General features: G+C 45.4%; 1 protein-coding gene and 1 non-coding gene across 4 annotated transcripts in view; both read left to right on the plus strand.

Annotated features, from left to right (window-relative positions):
* Positions 1–25709, plus strand: part of LOC124790019 (arfGAP with SH3 domain, ANK repeat and PH domain-containing protein) — a 679824-nt gene that overhangs the window by 331148 nt on the left and 322967 nt on the right. The gene's annotated exons all lie outside the window — the stretch shown is intronic.
* On the plus strand, positions 13372–13446 carry Trnat-ugu. The gene has a single exon. It is a non-coding gene; the product is annotated as a tRNA-Thr (tRNA).

The raw sequence follows: 25709 nt of genomic DNA on the forward strand, positions 1-25709 counted from the left end.
AGCGGGGTCATCGGTCTCATCAGATTAGGGAAGAATGGGGAAGAAAGTCGGCCGTGCCCTGTCAAGGAAACCATCCCTGTATTTACCTGAAACGATTTAGGGAAATCACGGAAAACCTAAATCAGAATGGCCGGAAAGCGGGATTGAACCGTCGTCCTCCCGAATGCGAGTCCAGTGTGCTAACCATTGCTCCACTCCCGGTCTATTCTCACGTCTTGCGCAGCTCGTCTGATCGATTTCGTGGGGCTGGTTTGAAACACAGCTGGTTATTTTCGATGTTTTTAGGCGTTTTCACCTTTTTTGGAGGACCTATATTGTCAACACTGCCATGACGAACAGTACCCATTCTTTGAAACTTGCGAATCAGATCCTTGAATGTTAGTACACTTGGACCGGTTGTCTTTAACTTGAACTCAGTTGTAAACTTCCTTTGAGCCGCAGTTGGGCTGTTATTGCTCGCATAGTAGGCCTTTACAAGCGTTATACGCTCAGGCACGCTGTACCGTGACATTTTCACGTGCCAGTGGGCGACAACAAGTCGCGTGCGCATGCGCCCCGCGGCCAACCGTGCAGTGCAGTCCTAACGCAAACCGTTCAGATGTTATGACGATTTTATTTGATATAGTTCAATAACTGCCATCCGGCATCTTGCTGTCCTCTCGTGTCAGTCCCATAACCTGGCATTTTGTGTGTCAAGTCTTCAGGATTTCTCCTAGACACAGCTTAAAGGGGGTCGCTGACAAGCCACATCCCAGCTGCAAATCCTTGTTCACCACGAATTCTCCTGCCCAATCATTCCCAGTCCTCAATCTTGCTGTATTACTTTCATGTAATTTTATAACAGCCTTTAGCAGTCTTTCGTCGTTTCTTTCAACAGTTTCCACAGCCTGTTGGTGGGTATATTGTCATATGCTTTCTCTAGATTAAACAACGGCCTTGCCGCAGTGGATTCACCGGTTCCCGTGAGATCACCGAAGTTAATCGCAGTCGGGATGGGTGACCATCCAGGCCGCCATGCTTTGTTGCCACTTTTCGGGGTGCACTCAGCCTCGTGATGCCAATTGAGGAACTACTCGACCGAATAGTAGTGGCTCCGGTCAAAGAAAACCATCATAACGACCGGGAGAGCGGTGTGGTGACCCCCCCCCCTTTCCGCATCCTCCACTGAGGATGACACGGCGGTCGGATAGTCCCGGTAGGCCACTCGTGGCCTGACGACGGAGTGCTTTCGCTAGATTAATCAGTGCGACATGTATCTCCAATCCAACCTTAGCTTTATTGTGAAGATATTGTGCATTGCCGATCTTCCTGCTCGGATCCCTGCATGCCCTGCTTGCTGCTTGTCAGCTATTTCTTTCTCTACCAGATCTGTCAATACTTTCGAGTACAGTCTTCAACGAAAGGGACCACTGCTAGACCCTTGTAATTATTTGGGTTATTACGTGATCCCTTCTTATGCACCGGTCTTAAGTAAAATATTTTACATTCCACTGGAACATCTTCATTTAATACTCTTTCAAACAGTTCTTCGGAAAAAAACTAAAAGGAAACCTGAAGTGATTTAAATGTCATCCTCGATTTTTCTGCCATTCGCTGAGATGGCAACCCTTGTTGTTTCTTGTGCGAGTGAGTTGATTGGTGAAACAGCTTTCGTGGAGCAGGTCCCCGACCACTGTGGCGAGTATAGGAACAGAGGCCCCGCAGACTGAGCAGATGTACGCTTGGAGACGCGTCGGCCTGACCCTCGTTGCTATGCGACGGGCGTGCGGCCGCCGGTGGCTGGCAGCGTTGCGCCGCTTCGGAATGCAGCGCCGCGCCGCGGCCGTGGGGACCCGACGCTGCTCGCCATCCACTGTACACTGCACTGTGCTAGCGACGGGAAAAGCAAAACCGATACCGGTGTTTTAGATCTGAGTAACCGGCAATTTTAGTTATTAGTTTGGGTGTTTTTTTTTACCAATAACCGGATAAAAAAACGGAAATATCAGATAGCCATAGCAGCATTGCTAAAAGTTTTCGTTCTTAAATAAACCTCTTTTAAAGAACGAGTGACTTTTTTCGTAAAATTTGCATTGCTTTGAAATATTGCGTTATTATAGAAAATGGGAAAAATGATCACTGCCATTTTAATAACAATCCCGACAGAAACGAGCATCAAATACATGACGTAAGAATTGGTGCAACGTTGCTGAGACAGTAATGTACCTGTTACCATGTGGCGTGGTCTACTGAATGGAACGCATGTACATGCAGCGTGCAACACTTGCCCTATCTGTTCAAGATTCTCACTATCGTCGTCCGACACCAGCTGTATTACAGAACGGCACCATCTCTAGTTTAGAAGGATTTTACCAAGATCAGTATCAATGAAGCACAATGCTCCATTTGGTTTAAAAGATTAAAAACGGGAGGAGCCACGACTAACTCGTGACATACTATAGAGAGAAAACTTAACTGTTCATTCCTAGTTACAATAAAAACACAAAGTGGCTATGTCTACATAATGTCGTTTTCAGCAGTGCTAGTTCTGCAAGGTTCGCAGGAGAGCTTCTGTGAAGTTTGGAAGGTAGGAGACGAGATACTCGCGGAATTAAAGCTGTGAGGACGGGGCGTGAGTCGTGCTAGGGTAGCTCAGATGGTAGAGCATTGCCCGCGAAAGCCAAAGGTCCCGAGTTCGAGTCTCGGTCCGGCACACAGTTTTAATCTGCCAGGAAGTTTCATATCAGCGCACACTCCGCTGCAGAGTGAAAATCTTATTCTGGATGTCTTTATTTGCTTGTATTCCTTGCAAACGGACAAATTAACACGAAAAATAGAGTCCCTCAATCTCATTTTTCGCCCTTTAACAATAACTATTCGTAATGTCCAAATATTGGTGTGACCATCGATTACAACATGATTTTTGAGCAGAGTTTCAAAAAGATTAGAATCAACAGGTTATTTTTTGTAGTATTTATCACTAACAACTTTTTGAGAAAAGCAACGAACGATGCACAGACTGTTTTCTTTTATTTGCCTATTTAATTTAGTATTTTGATTCTGTGTATCTTGAAAGATAGAGAGTCAAAATTAAATTTTTGAATCTTTGTTCAATTTCTACGCTTATTATAGGAAATGGGAGGAATAAAAAACAGAAAGTCGGTTATTTCAGAAGCCGATTATTTTGAACGGCTTTATCAATGCGGTCAAACCGATATAACCGAAAACCGGTTGTTTCAGCGATAATAACCATCCCAACATTGTACCTGGTGAGTAACTGGAGAGAAGTGTACTCGCATCCCACGTTGATTTTTATTTCACTTTTAGTCGCTCCAGTTTCCATGGAACTCGCCTTGCCAAATCTATTTAATCATCAACCAAGTCAGTTCATAAATTTTTGTTCATTTATTCGTTTCGAATCTTTGGGATCACAAGACTTCTTCACTACGCTTTCTTTATTCCCAAAACTTCTTCTTTCTCTCGTTCTTCCTGTCTGTTTCTGTATCGTAGTTTTGATCCTAGTTTCCGTAAGCACCACCTCTTTATTCAGACAGTGCACAGAGAAAACAATAAAGAGTAACCTGTGAGAAATTTGGAAAAGGATTTGAAGTTCACAGAGAAGAAGTAGTAATCAGGATTTGACGATACCGTGACAGTTCTGTCAGAGGCGGCAAAGAGCTTGAATGATCAGCTAACGGAATGAATAGAGTTTTGTGAAGTGGTTATGGGATGAACATCAAAAAAAGTAAAGGAAGGATTTCGGAATGTAACCGAATTGCATTGTGCTGATGATGAGGGAAATGAAGCTCTAAAAACAGTAGGCGATATTTGCTATTTGGGGAGCAAAATAAGAGGCGACCGCAGAAGATGTAGATTGGCATTTGCAGGAAGGGCTTCTCTGAAATATAGGGATACACCCCCTAACAATAACTTAAATAACAGGTTACATTTTCTAAAAGGATTTTGCTGGACAGTAGCATTATGTGGAAGTGAAACATGAGCGATAGACAGTACACGCAGTAAGATGATATAGGTTTTTGAAATGTGGAGCTAAGAAGGGTGCTGAAGACCCAGTAACTAATAAAGAGTTACTGAGAAGAACACGAGATTAAAAAAAACTTTGCAGTGCAACTTGACCGAAATTAGATATACACTGATAGGACACATGCTGAGGTACGAGTTAATTTGGTAATGGAGGGGAAGAAGTGTGGAGGGGAACCATATGGTTCTAATGCAATAATTATTCAGAGATGAAGAAGGTTGCACGGGACACAGCAGCGCAGACAGCTACATGAAACCACTCTTCAAAACGTTGTGTGATCACAACAGTCCACTATGAGCGTCCACTTTTTTTCCTTCATCGCTTATTTGGGTTTTCTCTTATTCCACTTGCTTTCCAAACCTGCTCTGCTTCAGTTATCCAGATGTTGCCTGTGGAGCATGTTGCACTGTACAGCTTCGTGATAAGCGTGTTACCGTCCATCTTCATGAGGCAGCCGGCAAACCTCAGCCTTCCCTTCCGTTTTCTGCTAGAGATTGGTTCTATGTTATCATACGTTTCTCACTCGAACTTCTCGTTTTTTTTGTGCCTTCGTACGGGTCCCAAAATATTTCGTTGTGACCTATCCATTTTTCTACAGACCCGCTTGGCCAAGTTAGTCCTCTTAACAGTCTATAACGCCGTACTTCTGGGTGTCGACATATTATAATGTCGAATTTTGCTTTGCTCGATCTGTTCGTCTTTTCATCGATTGTTTCTACGAAATATCGTAGATTGTGCATTATATGGGCCCGGTTTATTGTGCTCTCTTTCGTCCGTAGCTTGTCTGTTCAAGTTTTCTTCGAGCTACCGCAAGCCGCGTACATTTTCCATCACTGGACCTTCATCCAATCTTCCAGTGTTGGTCTCTGCTGTCAATACCTTACTCTTACTGTATTCTATCTACAGACCAGCATTCATCGCTAGTTGATCAAGGTTTTTCAGTGCCGTTTTGCATCTTCTTTGTTGTCTTGTAGCAATGTCATGCCACCGGAAAAGGCTAGGCAGCCTATTGTCGTGTATGTCACTCTATACATAATTACCACAATACTGATTTAAAAATTAAAATAGATCACACGAATGCAAGACACATGACGTAGTGTACATAAATACGCACACAATACCTAAAGGTTGTAAGAAACTCGTGTGCAGAACAAAAGGAGTGTGTCACAAGCAGGCATTCAACTTAGAAATGAAAACATGGCGCGAACCCTTCACATTATTCAGCTGCGCTAGAAGCCTGTTCAAACCATAACCTGCAGACATAGGCTGACATTTCTGTACACTAAGAATGGTTGCCAGCACGCCTGACGCCTCTGCACCACACTGGACATTCTGGCTGTCAGCGTTCCTTATTACAGGGCAGAAACAGACGGCGCTCTGGTAGCTATGCCGCTACGCTGTCTGTTGGCGGACGACGTTGAAAGCGTCATCAGATCAGTTCATCTAATATATCACAGGTGGAATGTGCCCTCATCGGATCAAAATCGACGTCGTCTTCCCAGGTACACTAATTTCTTTTTCCGGCAATGTAGATCGTGACATTGCCCTTAGCGAGGTTTGAATTATCACCGTGGTTTACGAGATTGGAAAAAGACCCCCCCCCCCCCCCCCCCGTTTGATAGATACAGCTTATCGTCACGTACCACTGTCGCTTCTCATTGTCCACATACACATCTATCTCTCTCTCTCTCTCTCTCTCTCTCTCTCTCTGCCGGCCGGAGTGGCCGTGCGATTCTAGGCGCTACAGTCTGGAGCCGAGCGACCGCTACGGTCGCAGGTTCGAATCGTGCCTCGAGCATGGATGTGTGTGATGTCCTTAGGTTAGTTAGGTTTAAGTAGTTCTAAGTTCTAGGCGACTGATGACCTCAGAAGTTAAGTCGCATAGTGCTCAGAGCCATTTCTCTCTCTCTCTCTCTATCTATCTATCTATCTATCTATCTATCTCTTTCACACACACAAAGGCACGGACGCCCAAGTGCGCTCTTCTCCATCCTGTAGTGCCTTGCTATATATCAGAAGGTACAAATTTTGCAACTCTTTTAAACTGGCTTTTCTTTGCTAACGAGTAATACCTAATGACCAGTATTAATGCATTATCTTCCTTAAGTTTCCGTGCAAAATAGTTGTTTACATTAGTGTAAGTCTTCGGTCCGCAGTACATTTTAGTTATTGAATGCACTCGGTTCCCCATGGCGTTGCTTGTGGCAGGGCCCTTCAAGTCCACTCGCATCCAAGTGATAAACACTTGCTTAACCAGTGAGCCGACGGACTGCTGTACTCACACTTGTTGGCAGAATCGACTACAGTGCTTGCCGTGACTACGTGGGAATGATCCTCTTTGTCTGAGTTGTAAATGCTTGGCGGGTTAGATACCGCCACAAGTTCTCAAAGCATGATATCGTAGGAGCTAACCAAGGGAATTACAAAAGTAAACAATTTCCAGAGATGCAGTGTCATTGGCGGTGAATGTTATTCTCGTCTTTTAGAGAAGACAGCAGTATTTAGTTTCCAAACAAAATACCGGGTGCGGTACTTCCAAGAAAGCTCTTCATTTGTATTTAGACGTAAAAGTTTGATGTGTTCGGCTATAGTGATTATTAGATCATATTGTTCAAGTAGCTCTGAGCACCATGGGACTTAACAGTCCGCAGCTCGTGGTCGTGCGGTAGCGTTCTCGCTTCCCACACCCGGGTTCCCGGGTTCGATTCCCGGCGGGGTCAGGGATTTTCTCTGCCTCGTGATGACTGGGTGTTGTGTGATGTCCTTAGGTTAGTTAGGTTTAAGTAGTTCTAAGTTCTAGGGGACTGATGACCATAGATGTTAAGTCCCATAGTGCTCAGAGCCATTTGAACCATTTTTTGGACTTAACATCTGAGGTCATCAGTCCCCTAGAACTCAGAACTACTTAAGCCTAACTAACTTAAGGACATCACACACATCCATGCCGGAGGGAGGATTCGAACCTGCGACCGTAGCGGTTGCGCCGTTCCAGACTGAAGCGCCTAGAACCGCTCGGCCATAGCGGCCGGCGTTCATATTGTGATAACGCAATTTGGCGAATACTTTGTTTGTATTTGTGTACACTGCGAGCTGATGTTACACATTGTCCTGTTTACGTCACACGCTGCTTCTTTCGCAGCGACACTTGTGAGCAACTTTGGTCGGCTGCCGGTGTTGTGTACGGCGGATGCAGCTTCGGGCCTCACCGCGGACAGAGTATCGGCCAGCGGCTTGCTCTTATTGGCCGTGACCCTTAGCGGCCGGGCCGCGTCGTCACGCTTCACGGGGCAGTGTGTGGCTGCTGATTGAGTGTGGCGCCAGCAGGGTGGACGCGCTAGGAGCACAATCTCAGAACCAGCTTGTTTCGTTGGGGGCAAGGCCTATCCGTTGCACTTCACCTGACTAGAAAGCTACAACTCGTTTCGCTGCCGCAAGATTTCAGTTGCTGCGATCCCGTAGCTGGATACCAGTATGGAGCACAGCCTGCGAAGTTCCGATCCCGTGCGTCTCTTGATTGCTTCGTTCATGGATCTTGGTCGTGTCGGGTAATCTGTTTCGTTCTGAAGTAGTACCTGCACGTTGACACAATAGCTGTTGTGTTCCTGTCCGCCCCTGGTAGAAAGTGGTCAGCGCTATAAAATAACAATCCTGAGGGCCTGGGTTCGATTCCCGGCTGGGTCGGAGATTTTCCCCGCTCAGGGACTGGGTGTTATGTTGTCCTAATCAAAATCATTTCATCCTCATCGACGCGCAAGTCGCTGAAGTGGCGAACGGTCTACCAGACGGGAGGCCCTAGTCACACGACATTTACATTTATTGTGTTCCTGTTTGGTGGCGGTAATGTAGCACGTATTTTATACAGATAAACACTCGCAAGTTACTTTTTAACGCGAAATTAATTGTCAAACTGAGAAGAAGTCTTAATAGGAAAAGCGTATGTGAAAAAATTTGCCCTACTTTCATAATACTTAATACTGTGGTGCCCAGAAGGAAAAACAATTATGTTCCTCTTAAAGTACGAGAGGCGTTCAATAAGTAACGCAACACTTTTTTTTTTCCTTAAAGCCAGTTGGTTTTATTCAGGATTCCAGTGTACCATATTTAATCAACACTAATTTGGCTATAAAATCCTATTTTTCACAGAGCGAGGTGGCGCAGTGGCTAGGACGCTGGACTCTCATTCGGGAGGACCGTTCAATCCCGCGTCCGGCCATCCTGATTTAGGTTTTCCGTGATTTCCCTAAATCGCTCCAGGCAAATGCCGGGATGGTTCCTTTGAAAGGGCACAGCCGACTTCCTTCCCCGTCCTTACCTACTTCGATGAGACCGATGACCTCGCTGTCTGGTCTCCTTCCCCAGAAACAACCCAACCTATTTTTCAACGTAATCTTCGTCCAATGCGATGGCTTTACACCACCTTACTGGGAGAGCATGTATGCCCGTACGGTACCACTCTACTGATCGACATCGCAGTTAGCGTCTTGTTGCATCAATAACCTCCCCATCATTCACGTACTGCTTCCCGTCGAGTCCGTCCTTAACTGGGTCAGACAGATGTAAGTCGGAAGGAGCGAAATCCTGGCTCTAGGGTGGACGAGGAGGGACAGTCCAATGAAGTTTTGCGAGGCGCTCTCGGGTGCGCGGACTTCTGTGAGGCCTGGCGTTGTCATGCAGAAGGAGAAGTTCATTTGCTTTTTCTGGCGACGAACACGTTAAAGTCGTTTCTTCAATTTCCTGAGGTTAGCACAATACACTTCCGAGTAGATCCTTGCACCGTGAGGGAGGACATCAAACAGAATAACTCCTTCGGAGTTCCAGAAGACCGTCGCCAAGGCTTTGCCGACTGAGGGCGCGACTTTGAACTTTTCCTTCGTAGCTGAGCCAGAGCTCTGTGCGGTCGACCGGCGCGAGGGAGATCAGACAGGACTGCGCGTCCGTGTGGCGATGACAGACTCCTCGCCCAACGAGTCACCGTGCTTTTCTTCACTGCCAGGTTTCCATAGACATTCTGCATGCACCTGTAAATATCAACGATGTTGTCGTTTTCCGCCAAAAGAAACTCGACGAAAGCTGTCTGCTTGGAACGCCCCTCCGTTACAGACAACATTTTAAATGCTATGTATAGCTCCGCCCCACCTTTCGGAAGTTGATGAAACTTCAGCGCCTGAAGAGGGTATGTTCCACGATCTCCCGCAACAAATTCCGTATTTTTTCAACCGACATTGGCCAAGAAAAAAATGTAGCATTACATACTGAACGCAGCTCGTGTGTTATCGCAATAAAGAAACCTGACAGATACTTGAGCTGGAGTAAAAAAAAAAAAAAATTGGAGAAGTGACTTAACAGAGGAGATAACGAATCTAATTTTAATATTTGTACAGTTTTCGCAGTACAGTCTATGCGAACTCTAGGAAGAACAAAATACAAATGATGTACACTCCACATGGGGATCAAGCCAGAGACCGACAAGTTCTTGCGCGCTGTGGCTCCCTCGAACACCATGGAAGTTGCTCTTGCATGTCTTAAGTACATGTTCTAATAAGCTGTCCGTTCTTGTAGCTAGCACAAGAGCCTACTGTACTTTTGCGGATCCCTCCCACAGTCTAAAAGGCCAAAAGAGGACTTTTCTGCATCCTGTCTGAGAGCACCAAATAAGCCAATACTTAAAATGCTCGTACAGTGATACACACAAGCTATTACACAGTTCACAGATAATGCAACTTTGCTTCGCAGTGTAGGAGAATTTATAGCTTCCGCGTGGCCCATCCACGACCAGTCGCGAGACTCGGACCAGGAAAAAAAATCTTTCTCTCGTAACGAACGTCGTTTTATCAGCAGACTGCACGCTGAATGTGACGGTAGGTTTTCATTTTGTAGGTTTAGAAACTGCCCGAAAACGACCGACGCAGGCACTTTCTATCAGTACCAATATTCCTGTAGCTATGGTTTCCCAGAAGATATAGCATTCCGCCATTGGGGCCTCGTTTGGATATTGATTGCTCTTGTGAGAGGATTTCCGCATTGAATCTCCCCAAAAAGCCTCCAGAATTGGGCTATAACAGCTGAGCGACAGACGGCTGACGCTGACCAAAAGTATGTGAGCCAACTGTGCAAGTGTACATCATACTCTCCTCCTACGAGGAAGAGAACGATACAGTATTGGCTTACAGTGACAAACTGGCTGTTAAAAGTCTTATCTGATCATCCAATTCAGCTGCTCTGCAGTTTCTGTGGTTCTTTCAACAACACTATGGCTGATCCCCGACTTCTTCCCTGAGTAACTATATCACTGCTCAGTCAGCAGTCACCTGTGATCTTTATCTCGACGATTCAGTGCTCTTCATCGTCCTCTCCGTTGTCTCCACATGCCAAGAACCCATCAACTCGCATCATGCCTCCTTTGGGTTCTTCTTCTCAGGGAATTTCAAGGTACTTTGAACGGGTATTGAACGCCTACGAAAGATATGTTAGTGACTGACCTCATTTCCATTTTCACCATTTTGTCCGAGATACGTGCGAAATTTCCATACACTTTCTGTGCTTTACAGTCTCGTCATCTTACACAGGACCTGCAGTACTACTTCTCGACCTCAACACTCAACAGCACAGCACAGCAGTAACGGAGTCCACCAATCAGAGAACTTAGTGACTTATCTTTAGATGACAGTGCCTCACCTACATGTGTTAAAACATTGTTTTTGTACTCACCCTGTATCCCACGACAAGTATGCGCCCTCACTTCCTGTCAAACCCTTCTCGTTTTCCAAAATCCCTGCCTGGGGCAGACTTATGGATTTCTCGCTCCTAGCTACGCCTTCTCTACACCTTCTATCCTGTGGGACAATATTCTCCTGTTCGTCGCTATATGCCTCTCCAAGAAACAACCAGAATAAGACAAGAGAGATATGTGTGTAAAGAAACACATAGGCAGTCACTTAATATGCGAATTCAATAGTCGAGAAAATCGCCAATATTACGATGCACTGTACAGTGGCTTGCGGAGTATAGAAGCGGATGTACCCTTCATCAGATTAGCATTTTCTAATACATCACCACCACAAGCACACCATCTCTACAACTAGTAGTGGTGGTGGTGGTGGTGGTGGTGGTGGTGCCATATTATTATTATTGCCTCAGCTAAGTCCCATAAGATTTCACACACATTTGAACATATTATTGCCTATTAATATCATTATTATTTAGGAATGAAAGGTAACTTCTATGAAGAAATGACGAAAGACTCTATTAACCACTATTAATAATTTACAAGTATTATTTTTTAATAAAAGTGAAACGCAAAAACACTTGTATATGACCGCGCGGGATTAGCCGAGCGGTCTCAGGCGCTGCAGTCATGGACTGTGCGGCTGGTCCCGGCGCAGGTTCGAGTCCTCCCTCGGGCATGGGTGTGTGTGTTTGTCCTTAGGATAATTTAGGTTAAGTAGTGTGTAAGCTGAGGGACTGATGACCTTAGCAGTTAAGCCCCATAAGATTTCACACACATTTGAACTTGTATATGTGAAGGCTTGGTCCAGTGTAAGAGAGAGCCACTCGAAGGTCCTAATCCGTACTCTTTAAATAAAGGAGGAAAATATAAATATCTAAGTATTAGCAGCTAAAAGTGTCCGAAGACCGCTCTCTCTCTCTCTCTCTCTCTCTCTCTCTCTCTCTCTCTCTCTCTCTCTCTCTCCCCCTCCCTCCCTCCCTCCCTCCCTCCCCTCCCCCCACCCCTCCCCGTCAGCTCAATCGTATACAGCTACAACACTCCTGGTTTCGCCTGAAGCGATTTTGAGGAAACCGTAATTGCCGGAGAGGAAACTAGCGCCAACCACTGCGACGCATCGCTCCGATATTTAATTTATTTGATGTCCGAGAGAAATCATGTTGCGCTTCACCTTTTGTTTTTCCTTTCGGCACAGTACTTTTTTTTTGCGTTTCTGCGGCTCCCAATTCTCTTCAAACCTTAATACTCTGCCTGTTTCGGTTGAATGAATTGAAATCTTTTCACTTTCCTTTTTCTCCCCTGAACGCTACTTCGGTTTTAATTGAATTGCTGTCGCAATTGAATTATACTGTCTGCACAACGCGACGGCAGATAGTCGATCGCCTTTCTTCTAATATTTCGTGCAAACGGAATTCTCTCTACTTTTCCGTATAAATTTACTGAGCGAGAAAGAGTATTCAAAACATTCCTCGTCCAGTTGTTTGCCTTTGGAAAAATATTCACCCGTTCGTAAACAAGCATTTCGCTCAAAATTGCTGACGACACTAAAATATTAAGACAAGAGTAGTTATGTAAGCGCATTTTCTTGTTTCAGTCGCCTGTTTTTGCCACGTACCCAGAGCTCCAAGGAGAAAAAAATGGCTCTGAGCACTATGGGACTTAACATCTATGGTCATCAGTCCCCTAGAACTTGGAACTACTTAAACCTAACTAACCTAAGGACATCACACACATCCATGCCCGAGGCAGGATTCGAACCTGCGACCGTAGCAGGAGATCTGAAAACCAACTGTTGTTGGTTAACCATGGTGAAGGATGTTAGAGAGCATCCATCATTATAGGAAAAACAGTCGATTACGTTTGCCACAACTTCTATATGTTGAAGTAGATTTTCCGCAAACATAGCAATGGAAATAAAAGTCAGGAACTGTATAAACTAGTAGCGTGAGTTACGATTTACGTTGGCTGAGACCGAACATGAAAGAAAGAAATGCAAGCACTGTCTGAGTCAGTATTTATATTGAACCGCATTATCGGTTTCAACCTTTCGTTCCACACATGGCACTATGGCCACACAAACGAAGAATTTACACTAACTAATCAATTCAACTGCCCTTTGGTGTCCATTGCCGTCTCTGGCAGAATTACAGTGTCATCGGCAAACCTCAAAGATTGCCCGCGAAAGGCAAACGTCTCGAGTTCGAGTCTCGTTCCGGCACACAGTTTTAATCTGTCAGGAAAGTTTCATAATGTCTGAAAGAACAGATGCCATTGATGGCCATGCAGCTCTCTAGAATTAAATAATAATTGAATCAAGACCCTAAGCTATCGACAGCCGTTGATATACATCAACGGGGACAGTTGAAAATGTGTGTCCCGACCGGGACTCGAACCCGGGATCTCATGCTTATATGGCTGACGCATCTGAGCCACTGAGGGGACAGAGGATAGTGTGACTGCAGAGATTTATCCCTTGCACGCTCCCCTTGAGACCCACATTCCCAACTCAATGTCACACACTATTGGGAGGAACACTACCAATGTAGTGTGTGGACATTAAGTTGGGAATGTGGGTCTCACGGGGCGCGAGCAAGGGATAAATCCCTGCAATCGCACTATCCTCCGTGCCCTCGGTGGCTCAGATGGATAGAGCGTCTGCCATGTAAGCAGGAGGTCCCGCGTTCGAGTCCCGGTCAGGGCACACATTTTCAACTGTCCCCGTTGATGTATATCAACGCCTGCCGACAGCTTAGGGTCTTCATTTTGAGTGGGACGTGTTTGATCATCCACCATACAGCCCGGATTTGGCGCCGACCGCCTACCACCTCTTCCTAGCAATGAAGACATGGCTTGCTGCACAACGCTTTGATGCTGACGCTGAAGTGATTTCTGCGGAGGCTATACTGAATACCTTCTCACAGTGTGATCAGAGCCTCACTTTAAATGACGACTATGTAGAGAAATAGCTTAATAATGTACCTTTAAAATGTAGACAGTAAAATTTGGATTTTCTATGTTATAAATTTTTTGTTTCAAAACTTTTGTTACTTTCTGGAGAGCCCTCTTATATGACGCTCATTTGCTTTCAATCGCTTATTTTCGAGCTGCAATAGTCAGTAGGTGTTGAGTGTTAAATGTTTTGGCTGTGAAGTTTAGTTGACGGATAAACTTTGGCGGTTGTATTGGCTGCCGTCTGATCTGGTGCGAGGGTTGGTGCTTCTGGGGGGGGGGGGGGGGCGGCGGCGCGCTACTTGGCGGGGGAGGCGCAGGTGGCGCTTCTTCCCCGCGGCTCCCGGGCCTCCCGTTCTGACGTCCCGACGCGCCGCGCCGCCTGGGAAATGCGATTACGCGTGGTCAGATTTTCCGCTCGCTCGCCCGCCACCGCCTAACGCGATTTCCCTGGGAGATGAGTTACGGCGCGCACCTTGCCCCCTAGCCGCTCGGCTGCCCCGGTCTCAGGAAACGAAGCTCCTTTCCCTCCTGTCCCTTCCCCTCCCACTTCCGCCTGCCCGCGCTTCGCCTATTACCTGGAGGCGCGTACACGTAATGCGACAAATTCAGCTGCGCCGTCGCCTCACCTCGTTTCCCAAAACCATCAGCGTCTGATGAAGCACTCAACGTCTTACGGCAGCTCACTCCTCACCACGGCACCTCTTCTCAGACTCGAAGAATGTTAACTGAGAAATGCAGTTACGGCAGCCGAAACAGTTTGTTAGTTAGTTACACTCGTTTTTAATTTTGAATTTCATTCTTCATGTAACAAGAGAAGTTGTAAAGGAGAATAACGGCTGTCTTAACACTGAGAGTGGAAACGGCACAGTAGTGCGAGAAGTGGAAGAAGTGCGAGAGGGGGATAGAAGTCTCTCGATAACTCTTTACCAGGGTAAGCGACTGGTTGATGTGAGATCTGCTAAGGGGAGGTTTACTATCTTTGGCCCGAAAAAAGCATGTTCTTTGAGAATTTTTTCTCTGAATGTGTTATAGATATCAATGTCAAATTTGGTCAAAATGTTTATTGATATTTCCTCTGCAAACTGAAATTTCTTCGACCGGAAATGTCGAAGAGCAAAGGCGGAAGTGCCGTCGGCACGAAACAAAATTTCGAAGTAGACCTCCACGCGCAGTGTGTCACAGGTCAGCCGGCTGGTCTGAAATCAAAACTGAGTCGACGTTAGCGAAGTATATAAGATTCACTAGGAGTTGTACTTCACGTTACTTATTTGGACCACAGGAAACAAAATGGCGGCCATTTGCAAAAATAGGGTTTGTGTCATCGATTTTTCGACTTCGTCAGCCAAGTAAAAATATTTATAGTTGATAGATCGAAATAAAAGTGCTACAACTCCTAGACAATTTAGTTAGCTTCATCGGAAACAAAGAATCATGCCACTCGATTCAGTAGATTTGCAGTTACCATACCGCGCGATAAAAAAAATCGTTTCGTGAAAAACGCGTTTGAAGTTTTGACTACATATAAAGGCAATATTATGCAACTTACGTTCAATCTGCTATTCTAGGTCCAAAAAATAGTCCTTCCTCTTCCTCGTAGAGGGCGTTCTGCTCGATCTGGACCATCCTGCGCTGCTCCAGAGCCGCTCGTACGGCCGGTGACAGGCTGTTTTCGGCCGCTTGAATCCGGTGGTCGAATAGTGTCCCAGGGTGACGTCCATCGTTGTCATGGTCTTCAGAATTGCGGAATATCCTTCGTTGAAGCTGCTCACTGCCAGGAAAGTCGCAATTTCCACAGTCTGCGCACCAGAATGCAAATGCTTGGGGGCTAACTTCCATACACACGCGTTCAAACGGTCATTTGAATTTCGTGTGTTTCCTCCCAAGCAACGGTAGAATAACTCGCCCTCCGAAAGGGCATCGTAGGTCGGATGAATGACTTTCTGAACTTCTTTGGAGAGCGGCTGGTCGTGTTGATATTCGTCCAGATGTCCGGTAGCCTCTGCAATGCGCCACTTGCACCAACTAGTTTCCCCATCTGGATAATTTTCATGTTGTGGGTGGTCATCCGTCGAACACTTATGGAAATACGTTGCCCAAATTGTCATCTTCATCTGTTCCACCGAATTGGAATGCCGTCGGATTGCCAAGCCGTAGTACGTCGTAAGCTCCTTGATCACTTTATCAGCTTTAGTAATGGGAAAGCACATAGAATAATTTGTCGCGGGTACAAAGTCGAAATTCCCGAAAAAACTGGTGCGTGAAAAACGCCGATTTCAGGCAGGTGCATTTTTTTTGTTCAACCGCGAATAACAAACATTTCCGTTCCGTATTCGGAAAAACCGTTTCAGGTGTGGATTCTAAACACTTTTATGGATCCAAAATTGCAATTTTTAAAAAAATCGATTTTTTGAACCGAAAGATAGTAAACCTCTCCCCTTAAGGCATCCAGCTACTGGAATGTTTGTGTAATGAGCAGTAGAGGAGGAAAACAGTAGTGGCAACCAAAAAGTGTAGGGAATGTCACAAAGGCATGGAAAAATTAGGAACGGATAGGAAAATACCGACATGTTTAAACCAGGTCAGTGATTGATGACTTTAAAAAAAAATCAAGTGCACAACACATTGCCATATCGGCCATGATCATTATGATCATCTTTCTGTAGCTCCGGTTACTCATAACTGCCCCACAAGCGATCACCTGTCACTCTGACTTTGTTGTGCCTGTGTTTTTGGCGTTTATTTCCTCCATGTCCATGTCGGTCTTCATAATTTGCAGCCATCGTTACGCTGGCTCTCCTCCTTCCAGCTGTAACGTTACCCGTATTTAGGCGTTCTAATCTGCCGCCAAGTATTGGTACGAGGTAAGATAAATTTGTTGTACGACTGAAGTCTAGCGGGCCCAGGTCTCAGGGCTGTTACAGATAGGTGGCCGGTACGCTCGAGTCCAGGTACAAAGTTGGCAGTGTCGCCGGAAATGGGGAAAATCCCAGTACGGGGAATTCCGACGACTGTCATTCGCATAGCCGTCGTGCAGTAGATAGTGCTCCAAGACATGGCGCAGTGTCAGACTAGCTGAAAGGTAGCTTCTTGCAGCCCTTTGAGAGTCCATAATAATTCACATCAAGTACTAAATCAAATCTGACGGCATCGCCGATGTCAGATAGACACACATCCAGCGACACAATATTTCAGTATCTTTAAAACAACAGTAGTACATAATTCACAGGGAATAAACATACTCGCAGTCAACTTCTGAATTAACAACTTTTAAACGCTTCATGCAGTTTCAGCATGCGATATCTCAGATGGTAGCATTTCACGATAGCTTTCGTCGCTGGAAGCTACTCATCTGTATCTGTGTATATTGACTCACGACGTCTTTTATAACCTTTTGTTACGTAATGTTTGTCAGTACACTGTATTCTTCACATTTACAAAGAAAATGTACTCAACATAAATGCCTCATATTTTGCCACACTTGTCTATTTATTTATGAACAGTTTACTATTTTGCTAGTAACCTTATTCACATGTGATTGCGAGAGTTGTTAAAAAACTGTACTACTTTACAAGCGGTCAATCGCATGTGTTATTGGATGCCACAATAGAAAAGAGAACCAAAAGATGCTTCTGTCAAGAAGGCATAAATAAGTATTTAAGCAATATTTAACGACAAATTATTCTCGTTTAAGGTGAACGCATTTGCACAAAAATACTAGCTCATTTATTTATGAAAAACCCTTTATTTGTAATTATTGTAAATGTTTTGAATTTAACCAATGGCACATGACATTTCTTTATCTGAACATTGATGTAATTTATTTGTTTAGCTTGGAAAGTGCTCATGTTGATCCAGATCATGTCTGTAGAGCGTAAGAACGACGTATGTTTGGCGAGGATGGCCTTCAGCCAATGGAAAAGTTGAGAGTAGTGGATCACTACGTGAGTCAAGGGGAGGCTGCGATTTCTCAAGTGAAGAGCTCAAGGGAGCGACTGTGGACATTTTATGTCGAAGCTGGAACAACACAGTCCTCCCTGTGGATATGTGCTTGATTCAGTCGTATAGGTGTTTGCGAGAGGCGAACGGCCGCTACAATACTAACTGTATTCACTTGTGTTAAGGAAGTGAGGAGAGACATATTATGACTTACTATTCTTTGTATTGCATGTTAATTTGCGAATCATCATGTTGAACTCTGAACTGTTTTAAGCTGGTGAATATCTCATGTATTGTTATCGCGAAATGATCTTAGTCTTCACGTATCTTTGATAAATATTTAGTCTGGGGAATTCGTTACCATTCTCGTAACTCTCTCAACGTAACTTTACTGCATAAGAGTATTATCCGTCTGTGTTTTAATTGAATATTGTAGGACCACTTCCCGTTCATTTGAGATGTCCTTTCTTGAATAAACATTATTCAGCGTGATTCTCTGGCGTCGACATCAATTACAGATATTAGAATGGAACCCTTGTTATTAAATTAATAATTTATTTTTCGTTTTATATTTCTGCGTAACTTTTTAATTCGCAAATCTAGCTAATGCATACCATTTGACTGCAGTATCACAACTGTGTCTCATTATTTGTTGCGAAGTGGCTGCAGGGCATGAAAGCAGAAGTGCAAGGCTCGATCCTATTTTCTATTTCTTTTCTTTTCTATTATTTTTAAGCAGAACCTACACAGGTGAAGTACCTAAAGTACGAGTAACCACAGGTAAAGAAGCAACTGGTTTGCTCTTATGGGATGCTCTTAGGAAGAGGAAGGGAGCAACTCAGCAGCAGTAACCGTTATGTACCGCTGGACACTTCTTCGTGTAGTAAATTTTTGTTATGGATAATATTGCAGACTTGGGAAAGTTCAATGCAGTTGTGTGTCCCCTGAACGACGATGTTTCGATTCTATGTTCAGACGCGATTTTCGTTTGTTGTGGTTCACAAAGACATGCCAGATGACTTAAAGGCGAATTTGTTAAACAAGCTTACCTCTCCTTACCCTCTCCCCTCCTCCCCCCCTCTCTCTCTCTCTCTCTCTCTCTCTCTCTCTCTCTCTCTCTCTCTCTCTCTCTGTTTTTCGTTTAATCTGAGTAGCGCTGTCTTTAGCGCTATGAATCCCTAAGAAGGTGATGATGAACAGGAAAGTTTACACCTGTCGGATGCTCTCTTCACTGAAGTGTGTTCCCAATAGAAAAAAGATAATTTGGCTCAACACTTTGTTGTCAGTAACATACGAATAGAAGGAATAGAAGTGACATACGTTAATACAATCTGTCTATCTAAAAAAAAAAGCGTTCGCCAACGTAAACTGGTGCAAGATACTCGAAATTATGAGAAAAATGGGGTTAAGCTATAAGGGGAAGAGTGATAATATACAGTATGTATAAGAACCAAGAGGGAACGGTAAGAATAGAAGACCAAGAACGAAGTACTCAGATTAAAATGAGTGCAAGAGAGGGATGTAATCTTTCGCTCCTCGTGTTCACTACGTACATCGAAAAAATAATGATGGCAATAAAAGATCCAACTGTGGGATTAAAACCGAAGGTTAATGAATATCAGTCCTTAGATTCGTTGATGACATTTGTATCCTCAGTGAAGTGAAGAATAATTATAGAATTTGTTAAAAAGCCCTAGGGTGTCGCTAAGCCATGTCTGTGCATGTCCTTTCTTCCAGGAGTGCTTATCCTGCAAGTTTCGCAGGAGAATTGAGAAGTGTGGAAGGTAGGAGATGAGGTGCTGGCGGAAATAAAGCTTTGTGGACGGTTAACTCAGTCGGAGAGCACTTGGAGCGAAAGGCAAAGCTCCCGAGTTCGAGGCTCTGTGCTGCACGGCACACAGTTTTAATCCGCCAAGAAGTTTGATATCGGCACACATACTGCCGCAGAGTGAAAAATTCACTACAGAACTTGTTGAATGGAATGAAGAGTCTAAACGAGAACAGAATATGGATTGAGGGTGAACTGAAGAAAAACGGAAAGTAACAAGAGTACCAGAAATGAGACGTGCAACAAATTTAACGTGAGAAGCATGCATGAGCGTATGGCATTGATGGCCGGGAGACCCCTCGCGGGGCGGTTCGGCCGCCGCTCCACAAGTTCTTTAACGCCACTACGGCGTCTTGGGAGTGAATGAGAATGAAATGATGATGAAAGACACACAACGCCCAGTCATCTCGAGGCAGAGAAAGTCCCTGACCCCGCCGGGAATCGAACCCGGGACCCTGTGCGCGAGAGAACGCTACCGCAAGACCACGAGCCGCGGATACATGAGAAGTGATGACCACGAAGTAGTCGAAGTTGAAAAATTCTACTATCTTGCCAGTGCGAGCAGTTAAGTACAGAAAGGTGGTGTTATGGTATGGCGGTGTTCTTCGCGTTTAGTGTATGGTTGCAGTGTTGCGCTGCAGCAAACGCTAAATGCGAAAGAAGAGGAACAGTTCAGAGACGATAATGGTCTATATCAACATAACAACGCACCCTGTCACAAAGCAGCATCTGTGAGCCAATGGATTGAGGACAACGACGTTCGTGAAATGAGCTGGGCTGCCCAGAGTCACGACCTGAACCAAGTGGATCACCTGTACCCAGTTGATCACTTTTGGGATGAGTGAGAAAGTCGATTTCGTTCCAGACCCCTGCCTTCTCTGGTTTTGTCTCTCAGGAAATCTTTGACTGCAATTCCACCACAGACACGTCATTGAAAGTGCCCACCCACCTCGACCACGTTTGACCAGACAGCGTATGTTGATGTAGAAATGTGCAGCTGGTCCACAGAGTGCGGTTGGGAGGAGAGAGACCGGTCTCCAGAGCTGACTTCTTCGCCGCCTGCTGTGGCGTGCGACCACGGCGCGGTTCGGCTCGGCACGCGAGCCCAGCCGTCGCTGCTGGGCCGCTGCTATTGATTGCTGGCGAGCGCCCAGCCGCCGGAGCGCTCCTCCGCTGCCGCGCGGCGCCGAAAGCGCTTTACGAGACAACAATAGGCGACTGGAGGCTAAAGCTTCTCTCTTCCCCCCCCCCCCCCCCCTCTTGGTCCGCATTCTCTCACCGTAAGCCGCACCGGCGAACTCTGGAATGTGTGTGTCTCAAGACCACCCGTACGTAGTCATAGTCACTCAAGTGAGGCTTCCGAGACAGTTCCTCCACTTACCTACACTGCGCGCGGACAGGGTATTTCTATTGCCCTCATCATTCCATCATCAATCGTGAAAATGGCTACTTTGGACTGTGTACAGATTGGGTATTTGTACGGGCGCTGATGACCGCGCAAAAAATGGCTCTGAGCACTATGGGACTCAACTGCTGTGGTCATTAGTCCCCTGGAACTTAGAACTACTTAAACCTAACTAACCTAAGGACATCACACACACCCATGCCCGAGGCAGGATTCGAACCTGCGACCGTAGCAGCAGCGCGGCTCCGGACTGGAGCGCCTAGAACAGCACGGCCACCGCGGCCGGCGACCGCGCAGTTAAGCGCCCCACAAACCAAACATAATCATCATCCACTTACCTAAACCAAGTTAAGGTGGCCCCAAATTCCTTATTTGGCACTACCTCACACAGCATCGCAGGGAAAACTTGCGCGGCCACTTGTTCCAAATAATTTCAACGTTGTTGTTGTTGTGGTCTTCAGTCCTGAGGCTGGTTTGATGCAGCTCTCCATGCTACTCTATCCTGTGCAAGCTTCTTCATCTCCCAGTACCTACTACAACCTACATCCTTCTGAATCTGCTAAGTGTATTCATTTCTTGGTCTCCCTCTACGATTTTTACCCTCCACGCTGCCCTCAAATACTAAATTGGTGATCCCTTGATGCATCTGAACATGTCCTGCCAACCGATCCCTTCTTCTAGTCAAGTTGTGTCACAATCTCCTCTTCTCTCCAGTTCTATTCAACACCTCCTCATTAGTTATGTGATCTACCCATCTAATCTGCAGCATTCTTCTGTAGCACCACATTTCGAAAGCTTCTATTCTCTTCTTGTCTAAACTATTTGTCGTCCACGTTTCACTTCCATACATCGTTACACTCCATACAAATACTTTCAGATACGACTTCCTCACACTTAAATTTATACTCGATGTTAACAAATTTCTCTTCTTCAGAAACGCTTTCCTTGCCATTGCCATTCTACATTTTATATCCTCTCTACTTCGACCATCATCAGTTATTTTGCTCCCCAAGTAGCAAAACTCCTCTACTACTTTAAGCGTCTCACTTCCTAATCTAATTCCCTCAGTATCGCCCAACTTAATTCGACTACATTCCATTATCCTCGTTTTGCTTTTGTTGATGTTCATCTTATATCCTCTTTTCAAGACATTGTCCATTCCGTTCAGCTGCTCTTCCAAGTCCTTTGCTGTCTATGACAGAATTACAATGTCGTCGGCGAATCTCAAAGTTTTTATTTCTTCTCCGTGGATTTTAATACTTAGTCCGAATTTTTCTTTTGTTTCCTTTACTGCTTGCTCAATATACAGATTGAATTACATCCGGGAGAGGCTACAACCCTGTCTCACTCCGATCCCAACTACTGCTTCCCTTTCATGCCCCTCGACTCTTATAACTGCCATCTGGATTCTGTTCAGATTGTTAATAAAATTTCCCTCCCTGTATTTTACCCCTGCCACCTTCAGAATTTGAAAGAGAGTATTCCAATCAACATTGTCAAAAGCTTTCTCTAAGTCTACAAATGCTAGAAACGTACGTTTGCCTTTCCTTAATCTATTTTCTAAGATAAGTCGTAGGGTCAGTATTCCAACATTTCCACGGAATCCAAACTGATCTTCCCCGAGGTCGGCTTCTACCAGTTTTTTCATTTCAACGAATCAACTGTATTTATTTATCTATTTATTCGTATGGCTAGGGCCCCCCGTCGGGCAGACCGTTCCCCGGTTGCCGATCTTTCAATTTGACGCCACTTCGGCGACCTGCAGTCGATGAGGATGATAGGATGATGATGAGGACAGCACAACACCTACTCCGTGGGCGGAGAAAATTCCCCGACCCAGCCGGGAATCGAACCCGGGCCCAGAGTATTGACAATCCGTCACGCTGACCAGCTACCGGGGTCGGACATCAACTGTAACATGAGAGATTTACATCACTTGAGACAAGGTGGAATGGTTAGAGATTCGTGAGACATCGTAGTAAACGTTTTATTCGAAAATTACCTTCAGCTGTTTGTTAGGGAACCACGTCGTGTCGAAACGTCGGTCTTTTGATGCTGAACAGAACCAAGCTTCGCTATTCGTTAACGTAGAAAAGTAAATCAGTGATGATCAGCGGTTGGTTGGTTGGATTGGGGGAGGGCACGAAACAGCGAGGTCATCGATACTGTCGGTTTAGGGAAGGATGGCGATGGAAGGCGGCAGTGCCCTTTCAAAGAAACCATCCCTCCATTCGCCTGGAGCGATATACGGAAATCACAGAAAACCTAAATCACGATGGCCGGACGGGGGTTTGAAGCGTCGTCCTCCCGAATGCGAGTCTAGTGCGCTAACCACTGCGCCACCTCGCTCGGTTGCTCAGCGATAATAGCAACGACTGCTACAGGTGTTTAGAGAGGTTGCGAAATATTGCTAGGAAGCAAATGCGCAAGGAATAGACTAACTAAGCAATTTACATCATAAATTTATGAGGTTGAAAAATATCGGGTTGCAGTCAATAAAATCTTAAGAGTTGTGCGATAAGTTGTAGAAACACGTTGGCCGAGGAATGTTCTTTCTGATCATCATGGATATGACTACTACGGATCTTTGGGAACAAATCATTTGCTTCTTTGTCTCTTCTTCTTCTCCTCCAAGAAATGTCTTTCAGGGTTTCGTGCCTCAACTGGTAAAAACAGAACCCTCCTAGGATCGCTTTCTTGTCCGTTTCTCCCTCTGACTGTTAAAAACCGTTTTTCTCAGGAACGGGTAGACGTATCAAGTCGAAATTCATGTCACATACCGAGGCCTACTGTCCCTGAATATGATGGATGAAATTTCAGAAATATTACAAATCGTGCATTGTTATTACGAAAATAGTTACTCTTCAGACCCATACCTATCACTCCCCTAGGGACTGTGAAGACGAAATTAAACTCACTACAGAGGCAATTAAGAAGTTATTCTTCACATGTTCTATACACGATTGGAATGGGAAGAAACCATCATGTTGCCGTGGTAAGTATCCTCTGCGATGCACTTCATAGTGGCTTGAAGAGAATGTACGTTTATGTGGCTGACAGAAAAAAAAACTGAGGTGAGTGCCCAAACAACGCGAGATTGAAGTATCAGCTGTTAAAAAAAAAAAAAAAAACACACACAAGTAGCTTTGCGTTGACCTGTGTTGTTGCATCACATTATAAACGTCAGCGTGTCAGCGTGTGTTGACGCTGGCGCAGTAGCACGGTTGCTCGGCCGTGGCCAGTAATTAGGCGCCATCGTCCCGAGGGCCTACTGGCTGGCGGTGCAGCTGGCTGCGCCCAGAGGCAGATATTTACCGAATGCCGTCCTTGGCGGAAGCGGCACCAAATAATTGCGTCCGGAACGGCGCTAATTGAATTGTTTGTGCCGGCCGTGCCCTCCCCTCTCCTCCTCTCCCCTCCCCACTCATCCCCTCCCCTTCTGTTCTGTCCTCTCTCCTCCTCCCACCAGACATGACCAGCGCGGCCGGGCAGGAGAGCACCTGGGCAGGTGTTTTGGACGCCTGGGACCGCCAGCATGGAGGTGAGCTGTTACAGGCTGAGCAGGTCTCAGCTCAGCACGCGACGCGACCCTACCGTACACCATCTCTTCACTTCTCTCCTCTCCTCTCTCTGGTTTTCTTCCCGTGGCCGTCTTGTGCTGACTGTAGTATCGTTAGTGCTGCCGGTACAAGTCTCCATACAGTCGCTGGTAAACTCCATTTGGTCTGCTAGAATCTACGTAACTGGCAGTTTTTTTTGCCATTCCGTTGATAATGTTGCTTGATACATTGTGCGCGCGTATGTTCTAGATGACGTTGGCAGCCTGCCGCTCTCACATGTATTACCAACCTTCTTTTAAACACTGCTGTGATACGGCCATTCCCGTCAAATGTGATTGGTATAAATGTGATTAATTTCAACGTCTCACTTGATGTACTTTCTGTGAAAATGGTTCTCTTATACTAGGGGCGTTCGGTAAGTAATTAAACACATTTTTTTTCCCTCGGAAAATTTCGGTTGAAAAAAAAAATGCGGAAAATGTGGGACATCTTGGAATATTCCCGCTACTGCCCTTATAGTTTCATAAAATTGCAATAGGTCGCGGCGCTATACGTAACTTATAAATTGTCATCTCTAAACGAGGTGCGTTCCAAGCAGAAGCTGTTTTAAGTTTCTTTTGAAAGAAAACCGTAGCATGGCAGATATTCATACGTCTACGGAGTCGTGGCAGTGAACAAAACCACGGTGAGCCGTTGGGCAACGCGACCGTTACCATCGCAACAAGGTCACGAAAACCTGACCGATCCCCCTCGTGCCGGTCGGTCACAGAACTGTGACTCCTGAAATGCTGGAACGCGTGGACACACTCATTCCAGGTGATCGACGGATCACAATCAAACACTTCGCTACAGAATTGGACGTCTCTGTTGGTACATCTGACATATTTGTCCACCAGTTGAGTACGTCTTCCTCACCCAAAGCACAGCTCAGACGTCGACCAGTAGAGTGATGCCATGTTGACATAGGGGCCCTCACATTACGTTGGCGTAAGGCGGTCACATTGAACGGAGATTATGTTGTAAAACAGGGTTTTGTGGGAAAAACAGTGGGGAGTAATATGGTGCATTGGAATTCTGAATAAAACCAACCTACTTTCAGAAAAAAATGTGCTTTATTACTTACTGAATGCCCCTCATATATGTGGAGCACTCGGTTGAGAGGGTTCCTTGGTACATTGTGCACTCGCACACTATTGCGATACAGCCATTCCTGCCAGATATGAATGGCACATGCGTGATTAATTGGATCAACGTTCCACTTGGTGTAGTTCCTAAGAGAGTGG

Source organism: Schistocerca piceifrons, chromosome 1 (assembly GCF_021461385.2).
Source record: "Schistocerca piceifrons isolate TAMUIC-IGC-003096 chromosome 1, iqSchPice1.1, whole genome shotgun sequence".
In the NCBI taxonomy this organism is placed as follows: Eukaryota; Metazoa; Arthropoda; class Insecta; order Orthoptera; family Acrididae; genus Schistocerca; species Schistocerca piceifrons.